The 26,468-nt window shown below is 38.0% G+C and overlaps 1 pseudogene; it reads left to right on the forward strand.

Annotated features, from left to right (window-relative positions):
• The first annotated feature begins 7,934 nt into the window (after positions 1-7,934).
• The window catches only part of LOC140941802 (polyunsaturated fatty acid 5-lipoxygenase-like), a 20,060-nt pseudogene continuing 1,526 nt past the window's right edge, over positions 7,935-26,468 (forward strand).

Below are 26,468 nucleotides of genomic sequence, written 5' to 3' on the forward strand. Positions count from 1 at the left end.
TTTATGATCTTTTTCTCAACTTAAGTGATGGCTTTAACTACTCATGCAAAAGTTGTAAAGATAAGCTGTTGCTGATCAGAGATATTGGGGAATAAAATACCCTAATTTTACGACTTACTCAAAACTTGGAAATGATGACCCAAGTTAAGAGGGCTAAGAGGGGGGGAAATCGAATCGGCGACTTCAAACAGTTTATTGTCCTTAAAGTCTTATGGACTCAGATTATCTCTCAGTGCATTTAAGTTCCAGGTTGGCTTTTCTGTTTGTTGCACTGACATCGTAAAGTTAGCTAATTAATTATGCGTAAAACGGGCATAAAATGGCGATTTTTACAGGGGGAGCCCGGGTCTCCCAGGGAATTTAATATTTTGACCTGACATTCTGTCACATAAGTTAACTCCCGATACCTAACATTTGTGCCGAGTTTGACCGAAATCGGTGATTTGAGCATTATCAGCCCCTGCCTGGTTCTGCCTGGTTTTCTCATGCATGGACACACTCTTAAAGGATGTAAGACGTAACTGGATGCATTTCTGCAGCTGTGGACATTCGAAGCTATTACTGATATCAATGATGATTTAGCTTATGTCTCTGGATGGAAATCTCATGATTATTTCGCATAATCATGCACTCAAACCTACCTAAATTTTTGTGCCCCTTACTAATGATTTTTATTTATACGAGGTAAAATAGGACGCCTCTGTATGTCAGCTTACGTAACTGAGACGCTTCTAATGTGAGACGCTTGCTAAATATGTATTACCCTATTGGGAGTTTATGCATTCGTTAATAGCATAAAGAGGTTGCAATGTCAAATCTGCTTGCATTTAAGCATCAAGATTAAGTTCTCATTTATTATTTTTTTAATAGCAAAGTCACAATTTTGTTTTGATATATCCTAAATACTTAACAAAGCTTTTCTCTATCCCAAAAATATTTGCCCCATTGCAATTTTAATCGTAATTATACTTTCGAGAAATCCAATAGGTGAAATTCACTCATGAGATCAGTTTTCTCTAGGCGTGTCGTGCAAGCGTGTCGTGAGCGTGCTTTCACTTTTAGCATCAAATTCCTGTGGAGGGTCACATTTGTTTCAGAAGAATGAATATGAAGAATTCTACAACAACAACAACAACAACAAAACAAGAAAATGTAGACAACAAATATTGCATTATTAATATCAGTGACTGCAATTTTGCATATTTAACACAACATTAACTTGAGCGGCGTTTAAAAACAACCCATTTTAATTGATTGGCCTATGAACTTCATCCATGAAGAGTGGTGAGCAGGCGAGTTAAACAACAAGTGGGTGGTTGCAATTTCGCTGGGTTCATTCTTTTGTTTTTTAGATAGATAGATACATGATAGATAGATACTTTATTATAAACACCATTGCAGCCATAGGCTGAATTACGGGATATTTATAAATACTGATGATAACAAGGAGAAAATAAGAAAATTATCTACATCTTATAGACATGGCTGAAAATAAAACTTTTCTTCAAACGCTCGGTTTTACATAGGGGGAGAGTGAAATCACTTTTGCGTCTCAGTGCATATTTACAACTCTTCCTTTGGGGGAGGAGGCTATGGAGACTGTGGGTGGGATTACAGACGATCTCGTCAAACAGATCGATTGAAATCTTTTCTCTCCTCTCATGAAGATTCGGTAGGCCAACTGTTTCTAGTGCCACACTATATGACAGGTCAGGATAGATGATTCTGAAAGCCCTTCTTTGGATCCGTTCCAAATCTTCACTGATGTAGTTTGGTAGAGAACGATGGAATACATGACTTGCGTATTCCAGGACGGGCCTAATACGTGTCACATAGAATTGCACCAGTTCACTTGGTGCCACTCCGGATCTCTTGAGTTGACGTAAAAAATAGAGACGAGAGGAACATTTTCTAATTAATTCAGAGAAGTGCATGTTCCACTTTAAATCGTGGCTAATGGTCACGCCTAGCAATTTGGCACTGGTGACTAATTCAATGGGTTTGTCATTTAGGACTAGGGGTTCAGAATCGTTTTATGTTCATTTTTTGCCTTTTATATATATGGAAAATTTAAACGCTAGAATTAGATGGTGAACAAGGCTCTCTGCCAACACCATTCAGAATGGCGGCTAGACTACTATCGATTTCAAGAGAAATTCAGATTTTTTGCACAAGTTAGTGATACCTTAATACGCATAAGATATTTATGCGTGCTTTCTAAGCACAAACTGAAGTGAGATTAACTGAGTAAAATTTGAACAGCTACATACTAAAAAACAGAGATTACGGCTTAGAATTATTTTGAAGAAAAGCAACGTGAAGAAGCGTGCTCGACGCGATTTTACTTTTAATCTTCATGACCTGCGAAGAAAAGTTAGAAGTAAACACAGCAACAGGAATGGAAATTAAAACACCTAAGCAAAGACACCTGAACAATCTACATTCTCCTGTATTACAAGTAAGGCCTGAGAAGAACAAGCTGTCACTTTTACAGCAAAGTCGAATATTTATTATTTACCGCGTAAACTTGATACAAAATTTGTATAGTCGATGTTACTCCGTGCTAAGTTTTTCGTGGCGGTTTAAGGTTTTTTAAAGACGTTGCCTTAACTACAAATGGAAAAAGAATTTAGTTTACGCCATCCAGAAAAAAATGGCCATTTCGCAAGACTAACTAGGATCAAAATTCGTCCATACTCTTCCTTACTTCTTAATGGTAAAAGCAAGAAATAGGCGCCGCTTGTCTTTCATTTAGCAACTGAATTATAAATACTGTTTTTTAGTTCTTCTTTGTATGGCACATTACTCATTAAAACCAACTTAATTTCGATAGGTTTTTAAACACTTGTCTACTTATCCATAAGTGGTTGCCTACAATCATTCTGGAGGCAACAATCATTTGCTTGCCTTTCGAAGGCAATTATGAAACGATTTTGCTAATTTAATTCCCGTAACAGTGTTATTAGTTCAAGATTTATTATTGATCTTGAGCTCAAGTAAAACACTATAAATTACTCAACCAAAACGTTAAAACGGCTTATATTTTATATCGCTTGTATATATGTAACTATTAAATTTGTTGTCGTTCGCAGATTGAGGCGGTCGCTTACATGTATCACAGTTATATTTTCTGGATATCATGTTGTATGTTGTGAAACGCATGGAACCGTCACATTCACGAACTGATGGTTCAAATGCCGTTTTATAATACCATAAGAGTTAATCAAACCACAGAGCAACAGGTTCTCCGTCTTTTCTTCCTAGCCGCTGTTGACAAACTGGACATAAACTAGACTGACTGAACAAATCTTACTTTTGCCGCACTGAGTCCTTTGGTTTTATGCTGCTGTCGGTGTTTCTGATAGCCAGAAAGGTGATAATTTTCGAGTAATAGATCGTGTTTTCGATGGTCCTTTTAACATATCACCGCCGTTAGTCAATACTTGTGGGCGTAGGTGGGCGGATTAAGAGCCAGAAAAATGGGCTGGTAACAGGCGCTTTATTTTCCTCCTTCCCTCGTCTTGCGCTTTGCGCTCGTTTCGCGCTTCGCTCAAAATGCCGCGTTCGGCTTGCTTGGTTCATAAAGCGCCTGTTATCAGCTGTGTTATGCAGGCTACTGTAAAGAAAAATTATTATGAGAATATCTAGGAACATACTTAGGGTAAAACCAAGCAAGCCATACCTCAGGGTTGTTTTCAAGAACAACAGAAAAAGCTGTAGATTCAAATTCATAGTCCAAGCTATAGGACTTGCTGATCGACTGGAACTGAGAGTGGCTTAACGTTTTTGCTTGAGACTTCGACTGACAGGAGTGTCTCTGAAGCCTAGCTTTGCTTACATGTATTAAAATGTCACTTTTTCGTAATGAATATGTAATTTAAGCTTATTTCCATCCACACTCAATACAATGCTCGTATTTTGATCAATTTTTAATGTTATTAACCGGCCCCTTCTGGCATTTATTAAAAACAAATTACAATATTTAAAAAAGAAAAGACTGAAATGAAATATTTTCACATCCCTGCTTTAGCACCTGAGTCCAATCTGGTCATCGTGTAACAAGTTAGTGATACCTTAATACGCATAAGATATTTATGCGTGCTTTCTAAGCACAAACTGAAGTGAGATTAACTGAGTAAAATTTGAACAGCTACATACTAAAAAACAGAGATTACGGCTTAGAATTATTTTGAAGAAAAGCAACGTGAAGAAGCGTGCTCGACGCGATTTTACTTTTCAGTGGCACCCAACGACAATTTTCGGGAAAATATCTGTTCGGAAGACGATTTGAGATCTAGAATTTTCGCAACATTTGTTCTAAAATTTCTTGCTTGCCTGCCTCTCCTAGGATTTTCGAACATCTAAAAAATGGTATAATTGCCTATTTTTAACGGATTTTTACCCTAAAAAGGTCACCTAGAATTTTCGGGAGCCTTTTTTCGGGCTCAAATTTTCGAAAAGGTAAGTTTTGATCCCTATAATTTTCGGATCACTTGATTTTCAGCTAGGAAATCCGAACAGATGAAAACTTTTTAGGGGATAAAAATATGCCTATATCTACCGTTTAAATACTAAAATACGTTTAACAATTCTATGTTTAAGTGGTTTTGAACTATATTCTCGTTGGGTGCCCCTGACTTTTAATCTTCATGACCTGCGAAGAAAAGTTAGAAGTAAACACAGCAACAGGAATGGAAATTAAAACACCTAAGCAAAGACACCTGAACAATCTACAGTCTCCTGTATTACATGTAAGGCCTGAGAAGAACAAGCTGTCACTTTTACAGCAAAGTCGAATATTTATTATTTACCGTGTAAACTTGATACAAAATTTGTATAGTCGATGTTACTCCGTGCTAAGTTTTTCGTGGCGGTTTAAGGTTTTTTAAAGACGTTGCCTTAACTACAAATGGAAAAAGAATTTAGTTTACGCCATCCAGAAAAAAATGGCCATTTCGCAAGACTAACTAGGATCAAAATTCGTCCATACTCTTCCTTACTTCTTAATGGTAAAAGCAAGAAATAGGCGCCGCTTGTCTTTCATTTAGCAACTGAATTATAAATACTGTTTTTTAGTTCTTCTTTGTATGGCACATTACTCATTAAAACCAACTTAATTTCGATAGGTTTTTAAACACTTGTCTACTTATCCATAAGTGGTTGCCTACAATCATTCTGGAGGCAACAATCATTTGCTTGCCTTTCGAAGGCAATTATGAAACGATTTTGCTAATTTAATTCCCGTAACAGTGTTATTAGTTCAAGATTTATTATTGATCTTGAGCTCAAGTAAAACACTATAAATTACTCAACCAAAACGTTAAAACGGCTTATATTTTATATCGCTTGTATATATGTAACTATTAAATTTGTTGTCGTTCGCAGATTGAGGCGGTCGCTTACATGTATCACAGTTATATTTTCTGGATATCATGTTGTATGTTGTGAAACGCATGGAACCGTCACATTCACGAACTGATGGTTCAAATGCCGTTTTATAATACCATAAGAGTTAATCAAACCACAGAGCAACAGGTTCTCCGTCTTTTCTTCCTAGCCGCTGTTGACAAACTGGACATAAACTAGACTGACTGAACAAATCTTACTTTTGCCGCACTGAGTCCTTTGGTTTTATGCTGCTGTCGGTGTTTCTGATAGCCAGAAAGGTGATAATTTTCGAGTAATAGATCGTGTTTTCGATGGTCCTTTTAACATATCACCGCCGTTAGTCAATACTTGTGGGCGTAGGTGGGCGGATTAAGAGCCAGAAAAATGGGCTGGTAACAGGCGCTTTATTTTCCTCCTTCCCTCGTCTTGCGCTTTGCGCTCGTTTCGCGCTTCGCTCAAAATGCCGCGTTCGGCTTGCTTGGTTCATAAAGCGCCTGTTATCAGCTGTGTTATGCAGGCTACTGTAAAGAAAAATTATTATGAGAATATCTAGGAACATACTTAGGGTAAAACCAAGCAAGCCATACCTCAGGGTTGTTTTCAAGAACAACAGAAAAAGCTGTAGATTCAAATTCATAGTCCAAGCTATAGGACTTGCTGATCGACTGGAACTGAGAGTGGCTTAACGTTTTTGCTTGAGACTTCGACTGACAGGAGTGTCTCTGAAGCCTAGCTTTGCTTACATGTATTAAAATGTCACTTTTTCGTAATGAATATGTAATTTAAGCTTATTTCCATCCACACTCAATACAATGCTCGTATTTTGATCAATTTTTAATGTTATTAACCGGCCCCTTCTGGCATTTATTAAAAACAAATTACAATATTTAAAAAAGAAAAGACTGAAATGAAATATTTTCACATCCCTGCTTTAGCACCCGAGTCCAATCTGGTCATCGTGTAATAAAGAATGGCTAGAAAGAGTGTCACGGATGCAGAAGAGAGCTGCACGCATTATATTGGACGCCGAAAGAACAACACGCACATTAACTATGTTTAATGAACTTAAGTCTGGATTCCATTTTTTATCGAGGCAATTATATAAGTAGATGTTCTATAGCCTTTAAGAGAATAGGGTACAACTCCAGATTATATTAATTCTATAGACAAATTCTGAGATTCAAAACCGATCCACTCGTTTTGCAAATTTGAATTTTCATCATTGTCCTGTTTTTAAGAAAAACACAGAAGGAGGCTGGACCTTTAGCGTGCGAACTATTATTACTGGAACGAACTATTCATAGACATAAAGAAGGTGAAAAATATGAAATCTTTTTAAAAGAAATTGTATACGAATTTGATCGCTAGGCAGAAAGAGACAGGTAATTTTGAATAATTATCTTTTAAACAGTTTTTAAATAGTTTTGATTATCTTTTAAATATTAAGTCTGTAAAATAACTTGTTTTAGTATAGGTAATAGCATGATTTGTAGTGATATTTGGAATAAATACCACCAGTGACATTTCAAACGTAATTTCACCAGCCGTTGGCCGAGTATAAATCACGAAAAAGCGTTGAGATTCGAGGATGAATAGCTCTTTATATAATTACGAAAGGAGTTTACCAGCTACACTCTCAAGGGTGGCAGTCGCACTAGTGTTAAAGTGGCTTTCTTCGGTGGTGTCGACGTTTACCGGTCGATTCTCCCACGAGCGGTTTCGCCAACGTCTCACGAGCGCTGCGCCTTATCCTTGGTATAATTTTATTTTCCTTTTTTTCAAAGTCATTAATATTCATTCCCATACCCAGAAACAAAGGAAAATAGAATTTAAACCAAAAATAAAATTAAACCACAACTGTTATATACTTCGTTTTCTCAGCCATAATACAAAAAAGTGCGATACGCATCTATATAGTCCCTTTTCTTTCTGCTGCTGATCAGGCGAAACAGTTAAGGAACTGACCTAACGCGTACGCGAAGCGGCTTGAGAAGTTGGCGAACAGGGCGTTGGTGAGACGACCATAAACCGTGTCGACTGGTTTCCACCAACTGGTTCATATCTGTCAGGCTAGAGTCAATTGTTTGCAGATACCCTAGTGGTAGTGTGCTCTAGGCAACGTTGGTCGACCTTTGTGGAATTCCACTACTTACTGTATTTATTCGATTAACACCGCCCTCAGGGTAGTCTGCTACATAGCCGTTTTTAGTGTCGTCACGCAAGGAGCGTTGCGTGACGACACTAAAAACGGCTGTGTAGCAGACTACCCTCAGGACGCTTATTCAATTTTTGGACCTTGAGAGTGGGCGCTTATTCGAGGCTGGGTGCTTATTGAATTTTCACCATTTTCAGCAAGTGTAGTATGTTGATTTTGCAACAAAATAATTAATGCATGGTAATGACAAAACACGAAGATGTAACAAAGCAAGGTTTCTGTAAAAAACTCGGCCTTCTTTGGGAAAGTTTCTTATTTGTACTTATTCAATTAAATTTCAATCTCATTGTCACTCAAGTCAATGAGTGAGTTCTCTGGTGCTATCTCCGCGATGTCGGGCATCGTAACGTTGGCAAATAGGTTAGTCGCCCAAAAAGCAGATACAGCTTATTTGCGTTTGAGTCGGAAGGGCAGGGGGATGAGGTGGAGTGGGCGCTTATTCGAGGCTGAGCGCTTATCAACTTTTTCTGCCTTTAGGATGGGTGCTTACTCGAGGTGGGCGCTAATTCAAGGTTGGGCGCTTATTCGAATAAATACGGCACCTTATTTCCTTCATTATTCATTCATTAAGTGAAGAGTAATTTAAAACCGTCAGTCGCATAGAAATTGCTTGAAAAAGAAACGTCTTTTGAATTCATTGATCTCTTACTTTTCTGTCGATTTGCCTTGTAGCTATAAGCGTTGAAAACTGGGTAATGTTTTCGAGGATTGCGTTGAAATTTAAGGGGCCACTGTCAGTTTCACGGTAGTGTAGTCTTTTGTTAAGTATACCCAAGGTGTCCTTTTCTCGCTATGCAAGTTAGTTAAAGAGTGTGAATGACAAAAATCATCGCTTCCTGACAAACAAATATGAGCGCTAAGTTTGAAGCTAAAAATCATAGAGATGAACTTTGGAAAACTGTTATTAAATAAGTTGTTTTAAAAACATGAATGTAAAATCATGTCAATTCGGTTTAAGAAACATGGATACTTAATTGGGTGCATAGCCCCATAGATGTATTGTGTATAGATGTTTCGACTCCATTCGTAAACAATTTGTGCGAAACAATATGAGATTGTTGCATGCATAAATAATAAATATATAGGACTTACAGCAAGGCTGCTCACTATTTCAGCTATTTGAAATATTTGAATGCATGTGCTGTTGAATACATTTCTCGATTGTTTTGAAAATTGCAATCACTTTATTTCTGATCCAAATAGTCATCAAAAAGGTCAATTTAGTACGTGAAAGTAGTACGTGAATATATTCCTCTGTTCATAATTGGTTTTTAATGCACGAAGGGGTCAGAGTGACTTATAAATATCATTAAAAGCTGATGAAAATCCAGCAACGTATTCTGTTGAGCTGTGTTGGGATGGAAACAAATTTTTAATTACCTACTAATGTAGAAAAAGCGACACCTTATAATGTAATGTTTAATAAACGAGCGGGAGGGTTTTATCGAGGTATAAAGCCAAATGAATTTCCTTTTGTAAGGAAATCAAATATCTCACACGTGTTAAGAAATTTTCCAGTCTACGAACGCCACTAACCGAAGAGGACATGGCGTCTTGTTCCAGAGCTTTTCGGAAGCCTAAAAATCCCGGGGAAGAGAGGAAGTTAGTTGAAAATGGTACCCCAAAGGCAACCTTTCCACTGAAAAAGTATTCTTTGAAAAAAAATTTCTGGAATGGCCGAATGGTACGTAAACAAAAATCCAGTACTCGAGCCTTGCGTGCTGTCACAACTGGCAAGTCTTGGGTGCAAGACTTGGACACTGCCATAGCCAATATTACCGCTGTGTCACTTAACTTTTGGTTGATTAAATTGGTTACTGCATGCGTGTGTTATTTTGAAAGAACATTAAATATTCACCCACCATTTGTTGTGTCAGTTGCTTTGCTGATAATTATTATTCATAGGTCACGTGCAATGAAATAAAATGTCATTCTTAATATGTCATCCTTATTAGTATTTTTTCAGTATACAAAGAATACTAATGAGGATGAAATTTTTAAAGTTTGACAGTGTTTTACCGGGGTTTATTATATAGATACTGATGAAAATAAAAGGATTTTTCCTTTTACTAAAAACTCATATCTTCATCGCGCGCAGTGAAGATACTATTTTTATCTTTCACGTGTGAGGATATTGGTGTTGCCATGGTTACTAACATGATTAGCCAACATGATTAGAATTTTGACTTTTTGGAACAGAAAATTTAAGTATCATTGTCTTTATTTCTTCTTTATAACTTTATATCCGAGTTTCATAACATTTTTGTGACAGGCATTAATTGCACTATTTTGCTGTTTGAAAGTGAATTTAAAAAAAGTTGTGTTTGATGTAGGAATTTCATCAGTATCTATAAAATAAACAGAACTTCGCGAACGAGTGAGAGATACTTTCAGCACGAGAAGATAAAATTCGTATCCCCAAGCGGCCATGTAATATCCTCTATTTAAAACACGAGCACGTGACGGAATTTAGCGGACGTTATAGGTTGTTAAGCTCATGAATTATTAACGAGTTTTTGAAACGTGTACGCAAACCTATTGCCTTCAAAGAAACACTCCGGCCAGTCAACGCAGTCTAAACCAAGAAGGTTAAGCCACTCTCAGTTCCACTCAATCAGCAAGTCTTATATCTTGGACTATGGGTTCGAATCTACAGCTTTGTCTATTGTTCTTGATATCAACCTTGAGGCATGGCTTTCTTGGTTTTACCGTTTCTCATGCTACAGATATTCATATAATAATGACAATACGAGACTATAAATAGCTTTTCCTTAGTTATCTCGTTTGTTGAGTGTACCATGTAGGTTTTCACTAAGCAATCTTCGAAGACTCGCCCTCTTAGGAAGGTCACTGCTGTGTATACAAGCACTTTCCACTGATGGAGAGGAGCGATTCAGCCGAAATATTTTAGAACAAATTAATTTGAAATTTTACGCTTTAGTCAGTATCATTGACCGGTTTCCATACAGTGATGAGTGGAAATGACAAGGCATCATAAAATTTATTGGACTTTTTTTCTTTCGGTCAGTACTCAGAGTGGGATGAAGAGAGAGCCATTTGCCTTTGTTGTGTAAATAGTGTTATCGTTCCTGTTTGAAATTCGTCACCGAAACGTCGCCTTAAACTTAATTAGTTTTTAACATGTGCCCACCATATAAGTTGCCTTACGTCATTCTGTAAACTACTGAATGAAGAGCTCCCTCAACGTTCCACCTTTTATCTTCAATTATGAAAGGTTTTACCCTTCTTTCGTGAAATCACCCTCGAGCCTATTTTGATCAAGAAAGCCATGCATTGCAAGATCAATCTGATACTTCGGGCCAAAATGACTATAACTTTAATTAATAATTTATTATTCAACCAAAGAAAGATGAATTTCAGTCAACTTATCAATTGTTTTAGGACTTGAGCACTGTCGAAATTCATTTCCATAGTATATTTTTCTTGGTTTTAACAAGACAAGCGTATTTACCAAGCTAAGTTATTATCACCATTGTAGAGGATGGTGTTTTGACCTTTCGAGCATTCTATTTACTTAGCTGGTAAATTCTAAAAATAATTAAAGGTTTCATCCTCTCTGTCGAGCATTTTTAATAGCCATTACTAAAATCCCCAAAGATCTTTTTGCTAAGGATAATTCTATTGTAATTTAACTAATTTCATTGTTCTATCAAGGTAAAATTTGTACTTTTTTTTATAATTTAACACTTTAAATTAAATCTAGAGTTACCTTATTACATCAAAATTTGGCGACACTTAAATTTAGTGATTTTGAAAATTCCTTTTTTAGCGGCACTTTAATTTTGCGATTTTTCGTAAATTTTGGAGCATTAAGTCACTTAATTTTCGCGATTTCACGAACTGAAATTTTGGCGAATTAAGGTATTCAAAACTTTACGATGACAATAGAACAGTTACGCGATGAAATCATAAACGTCAACAACTTCATTTACATCAAAATCATACAACGTTTTGAAACTTAATTTTGAACGAAACAAACGAAACTGTAACTGTGATGTGATATCTTATATTGTCACACAATAGACCTTGTCGATTATGACGTGGTATTCGTAAAGGCAACATTGATAGACCTTGTCACGGTTTTCGACGCCATCTTGACGAGTAGGCAAACGTGTGAGAACTTACAGTGTTTGTATGAGAATCTAATGTCGAATAATTTCCGTAAAATGGCTGTTCTGAAAAAATACTAAAGCTACAAAGCAAAGAATTGTCCTAAGAAAATTTCAGTGGGGGCGTACCTGTACTCAAATTTCTCCAGAGGCTTGCTTTAGCTTTTCCATATATTTGTCTGTAATTTTCCCGGGACTTTCTTACAGACAAATGTATAGAAAATTTTAAAAAGCGGTTCTAGGTCTTCTAGTGCAAGTAACGCTCTCGATTTTTTTCAGGAGAATCCTTAGGAGTGAAGCTTTAGTTTACAAATCATATTTTTTTTCAGAACAGTCGTTCTACGGAGATTATTCGACCTTAGATTCCCACACAATCAATGTAATTTCTCAGGCGTTTGCCTACTCGTCAAGATGGCGTCGAAAACCGTGACAAGCTCTATCAATGTTGCCTTTACGAATACCACGTCATAATCGACCGTCAAATAGCATAATATGTGTGTGAAACTGACCAGATGGCGGAATTTCATTTTGTACTCACTTTAATTTAGCGACGATTTGAATTTAGCGACAAAATTTTGTCATATTAGGTACATTAAACAAAGCGCGATTCTAACAAAAAACAATAAAATAAAAACGGAGTTTAAAAAAACACAAAAAATCACAAAGGGTGATGGAAATAAAAATGTCACTAATCATTAGCAAGTTTACGCTTTTTGAAGCGTCTTTGCAGCGCATTTTTCCTGAATTATACGAAGACTTCACGGGGTTTATTTGTTGAGGATCACGTCAAGGTTTAAAAAGAGGGTGGAAAATTCACTGTGAAGTGATGATAATTTTTACACATTACTTAGTTCAATAATATTACACAATTATTTTTGTGTAATAATTAATGCCCCTTCTTCACGTAACCTGAGATTAGGCCAAATTTTAGTTATTACAAAAACACTTTGTAGATCTCCTTAGTTGTGTTGTTGTTTTACTGCAGGTCTAAAAAGCTCGCTAAATTTATTAATCGAAATAAACAAACAGCAAACAGCCAACGAGCGAGGAAACAAGTTTTCCTGGTTTATTTCTTACAAAAAGCGAAGGCAAACAACAAGTCTGTTACCTTAAGACTAGCGCCACCAGCTTTTATAATTACAAACACACTTTGTAGTTCTCCTTAGTTGTGTTGTTGTTTTACTGCAGGTCTAAAAAGCTTGCAAAATTTATTAATGGAAATAAACAAACAGCAAACAGCCAACGAGCGAGGCCCGCCGAAATGTTATTACAAAGCGAAACGAAAATTGAGCCTGATCTCAGGTTATTCTTCACGTTGCTGTTCCGTTGCCGCGGAGTTGTTTGGCTTCGATCTCTAAGAATGTTTTACTTGGTTACTGACCTATGAACCGTTTAGCTAACGTCTTCTTCTTCTTCTTCTTCTTCTTCTTCTTCTTCTTCTTCTTCTTCTTCTTCTTTTGTTTATTTTTTCATAAGGTATACATCCGCTATTCGGAGTGATGTCACTCTTCCTCAAAAGTCTACTCTAGATTGCAAGATCGTTAGAAAAGCTGCCCTTGCCGAAAACAAGAAGACGTGGACTTTAAAACATGACCCAGATGTGTATGGCTTCGCCCGTTTGAACATGACCCCAACGCAGCTCGCCGTTATTGTTTTTAAGGACCCCTTTACTAGAAACTACACTACAGCATACACTCAGACCCTGAAGACAAATGAGAAATTTTTGACACAGTATATCAATCAGACTTTTGGGCAGCCAATCAATGACTTCTCAGAATATCTCGCGATGTCTGAGTTTTTCCAGACCGTACTCGAGCCTCTTGTGGGGGTAAGTTAACTGTGTTCATGTTTTCTTTGACTATCCATTGTTTCCTTTCCCTGGAAGGGGAGGGGGAGGGGTGAGCCGCTGAGGGTTTAAAACCCTGACCCTGTTTAGGACAAGAAAATCCCAAAATACCTACCCTGTTTAGGACAAACGACAAAATGAACGCCGTCTTGTTTTAGTCATTTATTGGCAATTGCAATTAAGAAAAGTCACGTTATAGTCATTGCTTTTGAAGACTTGGAGTACAAACAAATTTCATCAAACACTATCAACTCGATCGTGCAGGTAATACTCTGTTCCTGTTTATAATTAGGATAGACTGTACCTGGTATCCGGATAGGGGTAGGTGGGCAGTTTCCCAGAAACGTATAATGATCTGACTGTCTTGGATTGCCTTACATGGGGTGACGTAATTAATATATGGAGATACAATCTGATCACGGGTGAAGAAAATAAAAGGTCAAGCAACCTCTAATTACCTATATGTCGTTACAGGAATACGCAACGCTAGCTTCAAGGCACGAAGCTTTTATTAATGACAAGACAAAATGGATAAGGGACAATTCTTCACCCAGCAACGCCTTGCTGGGACTAACCCAATGTCACTCCAACGCGTGACAGTTCACGAACGAGGTAAGGCTGGCGGGAAATGCTTAGTATCGGCGGCGGGGGGAGGGGGGAGTGGAGTAGAGTGGAGGGGGTGGTAATCAAAAAAGTTTTATACGGGGAGGCACTGTCCCGAGGTTCAACCCCTTACCTTTATATTCCATTTTTGACAGAAAAGGTACCCCTTTCGTATACTTTCTGTTGGTAACGACTTTCAAAAATCTAATTTAGAACTTCGCATACCTTTTAAGTGTTGTGAATGCTCCGTCCTTAAACTATTAATAAATCCCAAAACCATGACGTTTTGTCGAATTTTTCAAGGCCATAAAACGCATATGTTAGCCCATTTTTACAGAAAGAAATGACACATTTGACATTTTCAGCGAATTGGAATAAATGCAACAAATTTTGAAAAAACGCGAATTCATTTTACAAGTGACGTTTATTGCTGCCGTCGCCGTCGTTGATGCTAAAGCTACATATTGACTCTAGAAATCGTAACCTGGCTGGTAAATTCAGGGCTGCTACCGAAGAGTATCGTGCATTAAAACCACTTGTTTGCTATAAACATAAGAGCTTTAGCTTGATGGGAGAGTGTTTGGGGGATATTTTTTCTTAATCATCAAGTCCCTTCCTTAAGAAAGGATGACTCGTTTTAGTGTCATAGAGATTATTAGACTAGTGTACCTAATAGGTAAAAGTGTGCTGTCTCTGTGTCAATTTTTATCGCCAGATTAAGATTGCAATCTCGCGGTCAGCTGGCACGCGCAATTGGAGTACCTCATGGTCTTCATGTACAGCGTTTGTGATGCAGTTTGTTAGCCGAGTGGTTTAGACGTTTTACTCTGGTTTATTCGAAACTTATCTTCTAAAATTATTGTAAAATTATAATTTGATAAACTGACCACGGTTGTAGAAGATAATCAAAAGGAATTTATAAAAAAACAGGATGTTAAAAGAATTTAGCAGACGTAAGCATGAAGGTAATCACTAGCCGTGTGAAGAAATCTTGGCTACTATAACTTTGCTACTATATATACCATGAAAGAGAAATTCATTACAGACACATTAAAAATAATAAAAATAATAATAATAATAATAATAATAATAATAATAACAATAATAATATAATAACATTTATTTATACCGCGCAAATTCAACTGTACAGTTTTTAAATGCGCCTTACAATTAATAATTACACGAATGAATAATTATCTAGTCTATAAATTACAACATTATATCAGAAAAGGCTTTTTTAAAAAGGTGACTCCTCAAATTACGTTTAAAAACTTCAAGATTATTCCACAGTTTTGGTGCGGCGGCTACAAAGGCTCGGTCACCAAGAGTAGGAAGAGTCCTGAAGTTTGGATTTGAAAGCAAATATTTGTTATTTGATCTGAGGCTGTGGGAAGAATTAGGTTTAAAGTTAACGAGAGATGATAAATAATTAGGAGCTGTTCCATGGATTGCTTTGTGAGTGATTATAATAATCTTAAACTCTTTTCTAAACGTTACAGGCAGCCAGTGTAATTCGTATAATATTGGTGTGATATGGCAATACCGTGGTGCTAGATATAGAACTCTTGCAGCTGCGTTTTGAACACGCTGCAGTTTAGTGAGGGCGCAGTGGGGTAGTCCGTATAAAACCGAATTACAATAGTCCAATCTGCTTGTGATGAAAGCGTGGACTAATTTCTCGGCAGATTCTATGCTTAGATATTTTCTGAGCGTCATCACTCAGCCGCCTATGACACTCTCTAACTTATGGTCGTAGTAATGTTTTTTTCAAATGCTCCAGGCTTAGAACAATTGCAGCTTTTGCCCTTATACATGAACAATGCCCTCTTGCGTCTTAATATCTATGAAGTACACTTGAGCACTGACATTTATAGACTAGAGGACTCATTATCAAACGTTTGCAAGAGCAAAAGTCCCGAATATGTCTACACTTAAGAAGTCACTGTGTTAAAACTCAACTGAACAAAGCTGAACTCAACTCAACAAGTCATCGTAGTTGCGAAAATAATTACTATATATCATTCTTTATTTTTTCATATCATTCCAAGTTCCTGCAGTAGGTTTGGATTTGAGCAAACTGAAGGAAACGCTAAACCCTAACTTTGACTGGGATGCCGCTGCACAAGCTGTTCTTTCAAGACGTTGCACTTTAAAAAAGGTACGAGGTCTCTTCAACAGTCTGTTAATATATAGTTAGTCCACCAAGCGATAGTTAATAGGTTGGAATGGTTATGAGTTCCGTCAGAGTTTGTTAATGTTTTAGGGGATATGGTACAGTGGCGAGGCTTAATTACTAGCCGCTGTTCGGAAAATGAACCCGTGCTCCTCAAACGAACAGGGCAGGACCGAGAGAGCGGCGAAAATCTAGCCTAACGTGGAGGTGCACAAAGTTCAATAGCAATCCTATTACTTTTACCTTGCTGACAAATAAAAAACGTCACGTTGGTATATTCCGTCATAATCAGTTGTGCACAGAAGGCAAACGATTTTAATCTTTTAATCCCTTGTACTTAAAAGTACCATTATAACAGATTTCCCGAAAACTGAAAAAAACTACTGAAAATTACGGCTGGCTGAAAGCATAGATGTTTTTTACATTTCATGATTGTGAAGCAAAACAATCAATTCGTGGCAATTAAAAGCAGCGGGGGAAGATGGTGAATGCCAATTGGCGTTTGGGTGCGATGGGATCAAACGAGGGATTTATTGGAAAGAAGGCTAAAGCCAGTTGACTTCTGGTGGCACGAGGAGCCGCAAGAGGTGATATTTTTGCACGGCATCTGGCGGCACATCAAAGAATTTGGAATTGAAGGGCAAATTCCTAGAATATCTTCGCCAGTTGAGCTAGAGAAAAGGTGTTAAAAAACCTCAGGATCCTAACTAACACGTCAATCAAAATATCACTTGGACCTTTTCGCTAATGAAGAGTTATCACGCGGCTAAGCTTGAATTAGACATATATTGAAATAGGAACTCGTGTCAATAAAGTATCAGAAGTGAGTGGGAATCGCTCCTGGTTAAAAAACTGGTTCACAGGGATATGCATCTCTTCTAGTTAGGAGAAAGGAATCAGAGCTGCTTTTCATGCAGGAACAGGTTTTCTTCGGGCTAACTACAAAACTTCAGCTTATTTTACTCCTTGACATTGTCAAAGCGCATTTTGTAAAGATAACTTTTTCCGCTTTATCAGCTTTTTTTATATTCTATGCCATTAATGTTCAACCTCCCTCAAAAAGCCAAATAATATAAATGCTGTTGTTAAAAAAAAGCGTTTTACCTGTTTGGTGAATTCGCTACCCAAAGATCACTATGCTCAAAGGACAGGGCAAAATGTCAGGAGAGAGGCTTTAATTTTTTTCCCACGAGGTTACGAAGAGAAAATGCAACGATTATTATTAATGTAACCATCAGGTATACTCTACCCACGAGGTTACGGTCTGCAAATGCAGTGATTATTATTAATGTAACCATCAGGTATGTTCTACCCACGAAGTTACAAAGAGAAAGTGCAATGATTATTATTGACGTAACCTTTAGGTATGTTCTACCCACGAGGTTACAGAGCGCAAATGCAGTGATTATTATTAAATGTAACCGTCAGGTATATTCTACCCACGAGGTTAAGGAGAGCGAAATGCAGTGATTATTATTAATGTAACCATCAGGTATGTTCTACCCACGAGGTTACAAAGAGAAAGTGCAATGATTATTATTAACGTAACCTTCAGGTATGTTCTACCCACGAGGCTACAGGGAGCATAATGCAGTGATTATTATTAATGTAACCATCAGGTATGTTCTACCCACGAGGTTACAGAGAGCAAATGCAGTGATTATTATTAATGTAACCATCAGGTATGTTCTACCCACGAGGTTACAGAGAGCAAATGCAGTAACAATTATTAGATTTTAGTGCAACTATCAGGTTGAGTTCCTCCATTAAAAGAGTTTTTTGCTGGGTTTGGCTTTCATGAGTTTCAAGATGCAAGAAATTATCAGTATAATTATAGCACACAAACATTGTCATCTAATTTTTCGCACGTAGCCGGAATAAGCCAAGAAATGAAGCATATATAACGAAAAATCGTCCTCAGATGATCTCCATATTAAGTGAATTATAGTAAACGTTGCGAAATAAATTATTATTGTTTGTATCCGTCTTATCCATCGTAAAAGCGATGAGTCATCGCATGACATTCGGTATATACTCACGGGTTTCACGAGTTGTATGCACTATTTTTCGCCGAGAAACAAATTTAAACTTCAATTCTTACCTTACAGTAGTCCGTTCTTTTACCTTGCATTCGACGACAAATCTGTTAAAGGCGAACAAAGCGATTCCGGCACTCTTCTTTATGATGAGTAGAAAGCCGCAGGAACTGAAGCCGCTTGACTCATGCTTGACTGAAGTAAAATCCACCGATATGCACAGCATTCTCACTACAAATATATACAAACGTCGCGGGGAAAAAAAGACGAGGAGGAAAAAATGCCAGATCTTCGCCTCTGTAATGTATTCCAGCTACCATGCCGGCGTATCTCCAGAAGGTGGACTCGAAGTGGGACAAACCTTGTGATTTTTTGCGCGCAAACTAATTTATTCTGGCGCGAAATGAAGATTAACAAAATGTATACTGAAATCTAATCCACGACAAGAAGATTTTCGCACTGTAGAGTGACATATTAAATGCCTATTTTTACAAGTACGCGGAGAAAGTGGTCCTCTAGTTTAACTTTTTTAAGATGAATTTAATCCACAAAAGCAAAATGAAATGTTTTATCTCTATGTTGTTTACGTGCCTGATTAGAAGGCAGAAGTAAATTCATCATACAGACCCCATCAATATGAAATTACACGAATGAAGCGGAATAAGTTTGGGACGGTTTAGCTTCTACTCAGCAGCTTCTTTGCTTTTATGACAAAAATTTAATGTTGCAGTCTGTTTTAAACGTTGGCATATCATCGCGCACAGTCACTAAATGAAAACAACAGTCACGATCACGTTCTTCGAAACCGTCCAGACGCGCGCGACCTACCACTGTTATGGTAAGCAATTATCCTGAGGGTGTTAATGTTTCCGTGACAGTCTTCGCACTGAAGGTGTAAATGGTAAACCGAACGGTCGCTTTGATCATCAGAAAGACCTGTCAACTTTGACGATTTAACTGAATAAATTACGGGACAGAAATTTTACTGCTTGCGGCTCCTCGTGTAACGGTGTGCAACGGAGCTTTTTATTTACTTCATATCTTGCTTACAATAGGATTAACCACTCTTAAAAGGGAAAACCATTTGATATTTTTTATTATATATTTCTTTATTTGTTTATTTATTTATTTTGTTTTTCAGGCCGTAGATCAAGGAGGAATCTATGCCCTTCGTTACGAACTGTGCGACGGGTTGGCGATATCACCGGATCTTACAGACAAAGATCCTCGACGCGAAATGTGGAACTTTTTCTCTCCTATAGCTCTGTTCGCATCTAAGCCTATTAGCAAGAGAAAAAGCGAACTTCTGTGGCTATTCAAATGGATTTTACACTTGGTATATATGATTCAACCTTTTCTCTGTCGACAAAAATCTACACCAAAAACAATTGAAACTTGATTTTATAACCCGTTTAGGTTAAGTACTTCATGTATTAGACCGCGAGTGGTTGCCCTTCTTTTCTCAGACTCACGTGCATCGGGTGCAAAAAAGAGGCAAATTACGGTAAAAAGAGGAGAGATTAGGGCAGAGAGCGGAAAAAGGGTGCTTATTTTTTCTTCGCAGGGGCATCCGCCTTAATTCCTCAAAACGGTTTTCAACAAAGACGCTCAAACCCAAGTTCGATTCCAACCCCCTCAAGTTATTTGGTAGAATAGTGCCCCTTTCGTATATTGAAAAATGGTACCCTTCCACATAACCTGTTTAGAACTTTGCGTCCCTTTCAACCTTTTGTAAATACGCTCTCCTTAAGATATGAATAACCTCAAACCAGAACGTTTTCTCGATTTTTTTTAGCGCCATAAAATGCATCTACCAGTCTTTTAGGGCCTTTTTACAGACCAAACTGACATAATTCCTTACCCTTTCATACGCTTCTAGTGGTGAAATTCCTACCCTTTCATATACCTAAAGCCACAAAAGGTATCCCTTTCTGGCGTAGCCTAACCGTATAGCCCATTATAGGGAGTACCCCCCCCCCCCCTTCCGGGTTAGCAATCTGACCCAGCAACGCTGCCTCTCATTGATATTAGTGATATCGGTGACATTGTTCATGTCCAGAGATGTCAAATGGTAACCTGGTGTTTGTAAATTTTGCTTAGATTCAGCAGTTTACACTCCAAATGACGGAGACAATTGGATGATGGCCAAGCTCAACGTTCAAGTAACTGACATAGGATATGCGCAGATTGTGGAGCACCTCGGAAGGGTATGATCAATTTTCAACAAGTTACAGTCAATCTCGTCTCAGCAAAACATTAATTGTATTTCACAAGAGATAGCAAGTCAGTAAGTTAGCCATCCGTGGACACCAATTTCGTTTTTGCCTTACACCCACGCTTGCAGATCGAAGAAAACAAGCATTTCCGAGTACAAAGCTTTTTAATGTCCAATTTATGGTGTCTTAGAGAGTGTCAAAAGGGTGTTAAAAGGAAGTATTTACTTCTTTTTTAGGTCCACTTTATGATTGAGCCATTCTGCGTAATTCTTAAAAGGACTCTGTCAAAACAACATCCACTGAACCAAATCCTCAGGTTTCACTGCAGAGAGCTGACTGTTCCAAATACGTTTGGAGTTCCCAACTTTGTAAACGAAAACGGACTCACAGACAAACTGTTTGCATATGGAAACAAGGGGTCATTCAGTATGCTTAAAGACACATACCCTTTATTCACTTGGGAAATAACCGACTACCGAGGCAATATTAAGGTACGTCAGTAAAACTCGCCTGTGAATGAAGCTTTTGCTACAATTTTTTATATATTTGGCATAAAACTAGTATCAAGAATTCCCTTTGACTCGAAACTCAATCTCTAATCAGCTCTATCCCTTACATATCATAATGTAACCCTAACCAGTTTATTCTATTAAAAGATCAACAAAATATTCAGTTGACACACTGTCTGCACGTAACCTGAAGGGAAAGCAGCTGTGGAAAGCAGGTTCTCTACTAGATTTCAGAACCCAACAACAGAGAAAAGCTGCTTTAAAACACACCTATAAACAGTAGACGATTCAGTGTAAGATCCGTGACCTGTGCATTGTAATTTAATTGAAAGCTAATTGGAACAGCCCAAAATATTTCATTAGTTCAGTCTTATGCGGCGTTCTCATTAGCCTGCGAAAACACGCCGCTTGGGACGTTTCGCCAGGAGACTAGATAGAAGTCTGCACCTCAGCGACAGAAATTCCATGCTGATGACGTTAAATCTGCCTGGAACCTGGGCAGGAGCTCTGATTGGTGTACGTTGAAGTGATACTATTTTAGGCCAATGACAGAGAAAAGACAAAAGACCACAAAGGTCAAATGGAAACGTGATGAATCTTTTACAAAACAGTCAATATTCGTGGAATATGTTCTTCTCTAAAAGAAGCCTTTGAGTTTTGCTGGAGTTCTTGCACAGATGAACACAAACTTACCAAAATTGATCAGGAGAAACAGTAAATCGAACAAATTTGCATTTGGAACTCCATGACTATCAGATCCTGTGTACAGCCGCCTCCTCCCCGCAGAAAAAATTGGGGAGATCTCTCTCTCCCCGATTTTTTTCTGAGGGGAGGGGGGCGTCTGTACACAGGCTACTGCCGGATTTATTACATTAATTTACTTCTTCGTCAGTATGGAATTTCTGTCGCTGAGACGAAGACGTTCCTCTTGTATAAAAGCTTAACAAAGCAAACTGTATTGCAAAGAAATCTTTAATTACTCATTAAGCAAACGTAGAAACTCATTTGCCTATCTTATTTCACTAGAAACACGGGCTCAATGATAAAAGACTTCTTCCCTTCTTTCCTTTTCGAGATGACGGCTATAAGATTTTGGAAGTCATTGAACAGATGGTGAAGGATTACGTTACAATGTAAGCGAGCACTCTGATGTAATGGATGGAATAAAATGAAAGGATAATCTTTGCCTCAGCTTAGGAGCACTCAATCGAGCCGTTCACCATTCTCCTTCCAGTACAAAAGCAGAGATTTAATATGCGTCTTAGTTTAATTATCTTTATTTCAATCACTGAATTACAAGATAGCAGGCTACTGTTTAGCAGTTATACTTGGCTTGTCGTCAGAACTAGACGTAATTCATTCAACGCAGTATTTTAACGGAGCAATGTCACTGTTTTTTAACCCTGTGTTGAAGTCATTTAGTTAGTGCCTCTACCCATCCATAACATGACCTGCAGGGTTATGAGAATTTTATCAGAGAGAACTAATCATGGTAGTTTTCTTGGTGACATTTGCAGGCAATGGCGTAAAACCGACTGGAGAACGTTGGCCAAATTTCTTGAAGTTTGATCCATGTTCATCCTAACTAACCTTAGTAACAGAAGACAGAAGACAGTTTCAGTGCCTATGAGCCTTAAAGGAACAGTATCCCGTTACTGCGCATGCACCAAACTTTGATTTTTGGACAGGATGTCCCGAAATCAAAAGAAGCGAGGAGTGTAAGAGAATCTTGAAAAATCCGTTTGCATCGCGCTTGGCCGGGTTCAATACGACACTAAAACTTGTCAGGATTATAGATCAATGATATATTGTTCCTGTTAAGTTTCGATTTGGGCAAAATCTGGATTTTTTGGCGTTACCTTTATTGCCGTTGGCCGGAGGACCAAAAGATTGGAAGCACTTTGATGCCGATTTAAGGCTTATTTCTTCTGCTAGCTTCCATACAAGCTCAGATAATTGTGAAAGGAATACGCAGAAATGAAACAGCAACAATAAAGACTGTAAGAGAGATTGCATTGTTATTTATGTCTTTCAAGCGTTTGAGGCTAGAACGCGAGCAAATCAGGCAGATATTACTGGACTTGGAACGATTGATCCCTGACACGAGTTTCAAATTAGAAAATAGGTTTTTAAAGCGAGCGGAACGAGATTTTTGGGTCGCGAGGCGGCCCAGTTAGCGATAAAATCGCGATGAGTCTTCGAACCGCGAGCCAAATTTTTATATAAGACGAAAGACTTCTTCGAAAGTCTAAAATATTACTTGAGAATATAAACAACAAATCTCTGTCGGCGGTGCGGCGGTGCAGTCCGGAAGGAAATCTTGTCGAGTCAATTTGACAGTTCTATTGTCTTTTGAAGAAAAAACAGATGACGCTCGCGCGTGCGCATAATCGGGACACTGTCCCTTTAAATAATAATAAAATTGGGGCATTATTTTTGGAATTTAAGAAACGCAAAGACACGTTTTAGACAGCAAATAGCTATGGACAAAGACCCTGTACTAGCCTCTAACGGGCCACCTTTCAAGTACCATATCACTACATTCTTCCAACGAATCATAAAAGGCCACAATTGTCAAGGAGCAGAAATTGAAACCCTGTAAATTAAACAGCCTTAAAGTCGATGAGGTACACAAAAAACAACAACCGGGGTCAAGCAAGACAAGACAATCTTGTAACTCAAATTGATAATATGTAATTTTATATTAGGTATTATGAGGATGACAAAGACGTGAAGGAAATATGGAACTTCAAGATTACGTCAATGAACTGTCTCTAAACGGAACAGGGCCGAATGGCGGCATTGGTAGGGTAAAGACTATATAAGATACATCAGGGACAACCAACGACTTTTTGCCCGTAAAATAACTGTTCGAAGAAGCAGTTATTGCCGAGAAATCTGTTATGGGTAACTGTTCCATTCATATAGTAAGCTCCAAAACTCCGAATATCGGATTTTCAGGGTTTTCTTCCTAACTTATGCACTGACGATTTTTGGAAGTTGAGTTTTTCACATATTGCTACCGAGTTATTGACATTACAGTGCCTGGAAATTTCAGTGTAGGGACAAAACGTCCTCCAGAATTATCTATACTTCTATTGAAAATACAGCTGTTCCATGTCCTCGAAATTTAGTCGGGACCAATCAGGGTAGCTAACAGTTTCGGATGAGACGGAAAACCCAGCTAAAACTTTACAGACGTTGTCCAAAGTTCCCCTAGGACATCCAAACAGGTAAGAAGTTTTTTGACCAGCTCCAAATAACCCAAAAAGGCTTCTAAAGCAAAAAGAAAATCATTTTAGACACCTCTGACGCATTCGGAAACATTCGGTCGTTGGGTGCCCCTGATATATTCCAAGATAAGATGTAAAAAGAATTAAAGCGTATTCCCATACCAATGAAAATCATCGAAGGGAAATATTTCACTCTTCATTCTGTTCGAGGGCTTTGCAAAACAGCATGCACGGAGCATTCGTGACGAAAAATCTCGGACACAGAGAAAAACAGTTCATCAGTCTACGTTACTTATACAAGAATTTTTTCAGGTGTCGCTGTGTATATTTTATCGATTACTGTGTTTCCCAACGTAAAACAAAGGTAGTGAAACATGAGAAACACAACTTTTCAGAATCACAAACATTTATTTCTTTGCTTGTTCTTTCCCTTAAAAATCTAAAATCTTCCTCCTGATCGGAACTTGGTTGTACAGCCAGTTCTGCGAAAGCTAAAAGTGGATGTGGTATCCTACGCCACCGTTTAAACTAAACTCTGCTTAAAACCGTCTGCAGAACAGAGCCGAAATCTTTGTTCTGGGGCCTCACCTGTACCTGAAGACTTGAGTACGTTCCATGATTAGCCTGTTAAAAAATGCAATGTCGAAATACAAATAAGGTTGAAAGGAAATTCTAAACGCACTTCCGGTAATTCGTTGAATCCGTTGGGGGCCCAGAACAAGGATATCGAAGCCGCTTCGCAGACGTTACTAACCGGGATTAAATAACGTCTACGACGCAGGCTAGGGATATGGGAAATCAGAGGGAAAACAGTGTGTTAAGACAAAGAATTTGGACATGGGAGGGAGTGAATTCAGTCAAAAACATTAGGAAAGACTGAGTATCGGGCAGACAGTGTTGGTGCTGCTCAGAGAATTCAGTGATTGCTGCGGAGCGACCGTAGGGAGCGAGCAGCAACATAATCAGGATTTAAGGGAAATATATAAGGGGCGACGAATTCTCGAATTCATCACTTTTTACCACAATGCATTGCATTTAACCACACTTTTTACCACAATGCATTGCATTTAACCAGAGTGCATTGCGCCACGAACAAGTCAAATAAAAACACGGGGAAGTTCGCATCGTTCGCTGCCCAGACTCAGAGTTTTCTTTGTAGCAAATTTTCTACAGCACGGTTAGAGGTCTTACCAAATTTAAGACACGCAGGAGTCTTTCAGATGAGTACGATGGTTAACTTTGGGATTGGATTTCAATTCAAGAGCCTTTGACTCGTCCAGGTGTTAAACCTGACGAGAAGATGAGTATTTGCTCTTCGACTCCCCAACACGGGGGATATACAAATTCCAGCTTGCTAGAAGGTGATGTGAAAGTAAGAAAATGTCATGCCATGCTATTCTTAAGAACCTGTATGAGCCGAAAATGGATGTGATTTTGACCATTCGCTTCAAAATAACAGCGGAAATCGAGATAACAAAACATATGTTTTGTGTCCTACGTTGCAGACGAGGACGTGTATCGGCGTTTTGAAAAGCATAATTATGGTCTTTCATTCATTCATTGCCATGGAATATGCGTTTACATTGTTTTTTGCTGTTAATAGCTCGATTAATGCGGCTAGCGAGCATCTTGCCGACGAAAGTTTCACGGAAAAGGAATTAAATTAAAGACTTTTCCCAAAATTACGTTATCGGTCTCTGTGGTGTAGTGGTGAGGTGTAGTCGCGTCGAGTCGCTGGTGCCGGGTTCGAGTCCTACCGAACTCTTTTTTTCCTTCTTTCTTTTTTTTCTGTTTTTTGTGTTGTTGTTTTCTATAAATATATAGCTAAATAACTGATACTTAATAAAGTGCAATAAAAAGCAAGAAAAGTATCATGTTTCCAGAGAAAAGATATAGTACACCCTATATTAAATATATGGATAAACAATCTGAATTTCTATCATTTCCTACAATTTACTGTGGGAAAACCTGATCGGAGTTGATAACCACTTGATCATTTTTTAAACAACGTTCCCACGAGTTCTTTATATAGACTGATAGTAATTATTCTAGTACTTTCCAACATGTAAATAGGACATTCAATATCATTTTCGATTCTTTTAAGTCCCACTGCCTAACT

Source organism: Porites lutea, chromosome 6 (genome assembly GCF_958299795.1).
Source record: "Porites lutea chromosome 6, jaPorLute2.1, whole genome shotgun sequence".
Taxonomy (NCBI): Eukaryota; Metazoa; Cnidaria; class Anthozoa; order Scleractinia; family Poritidae; genus Porites; species Porites lutea.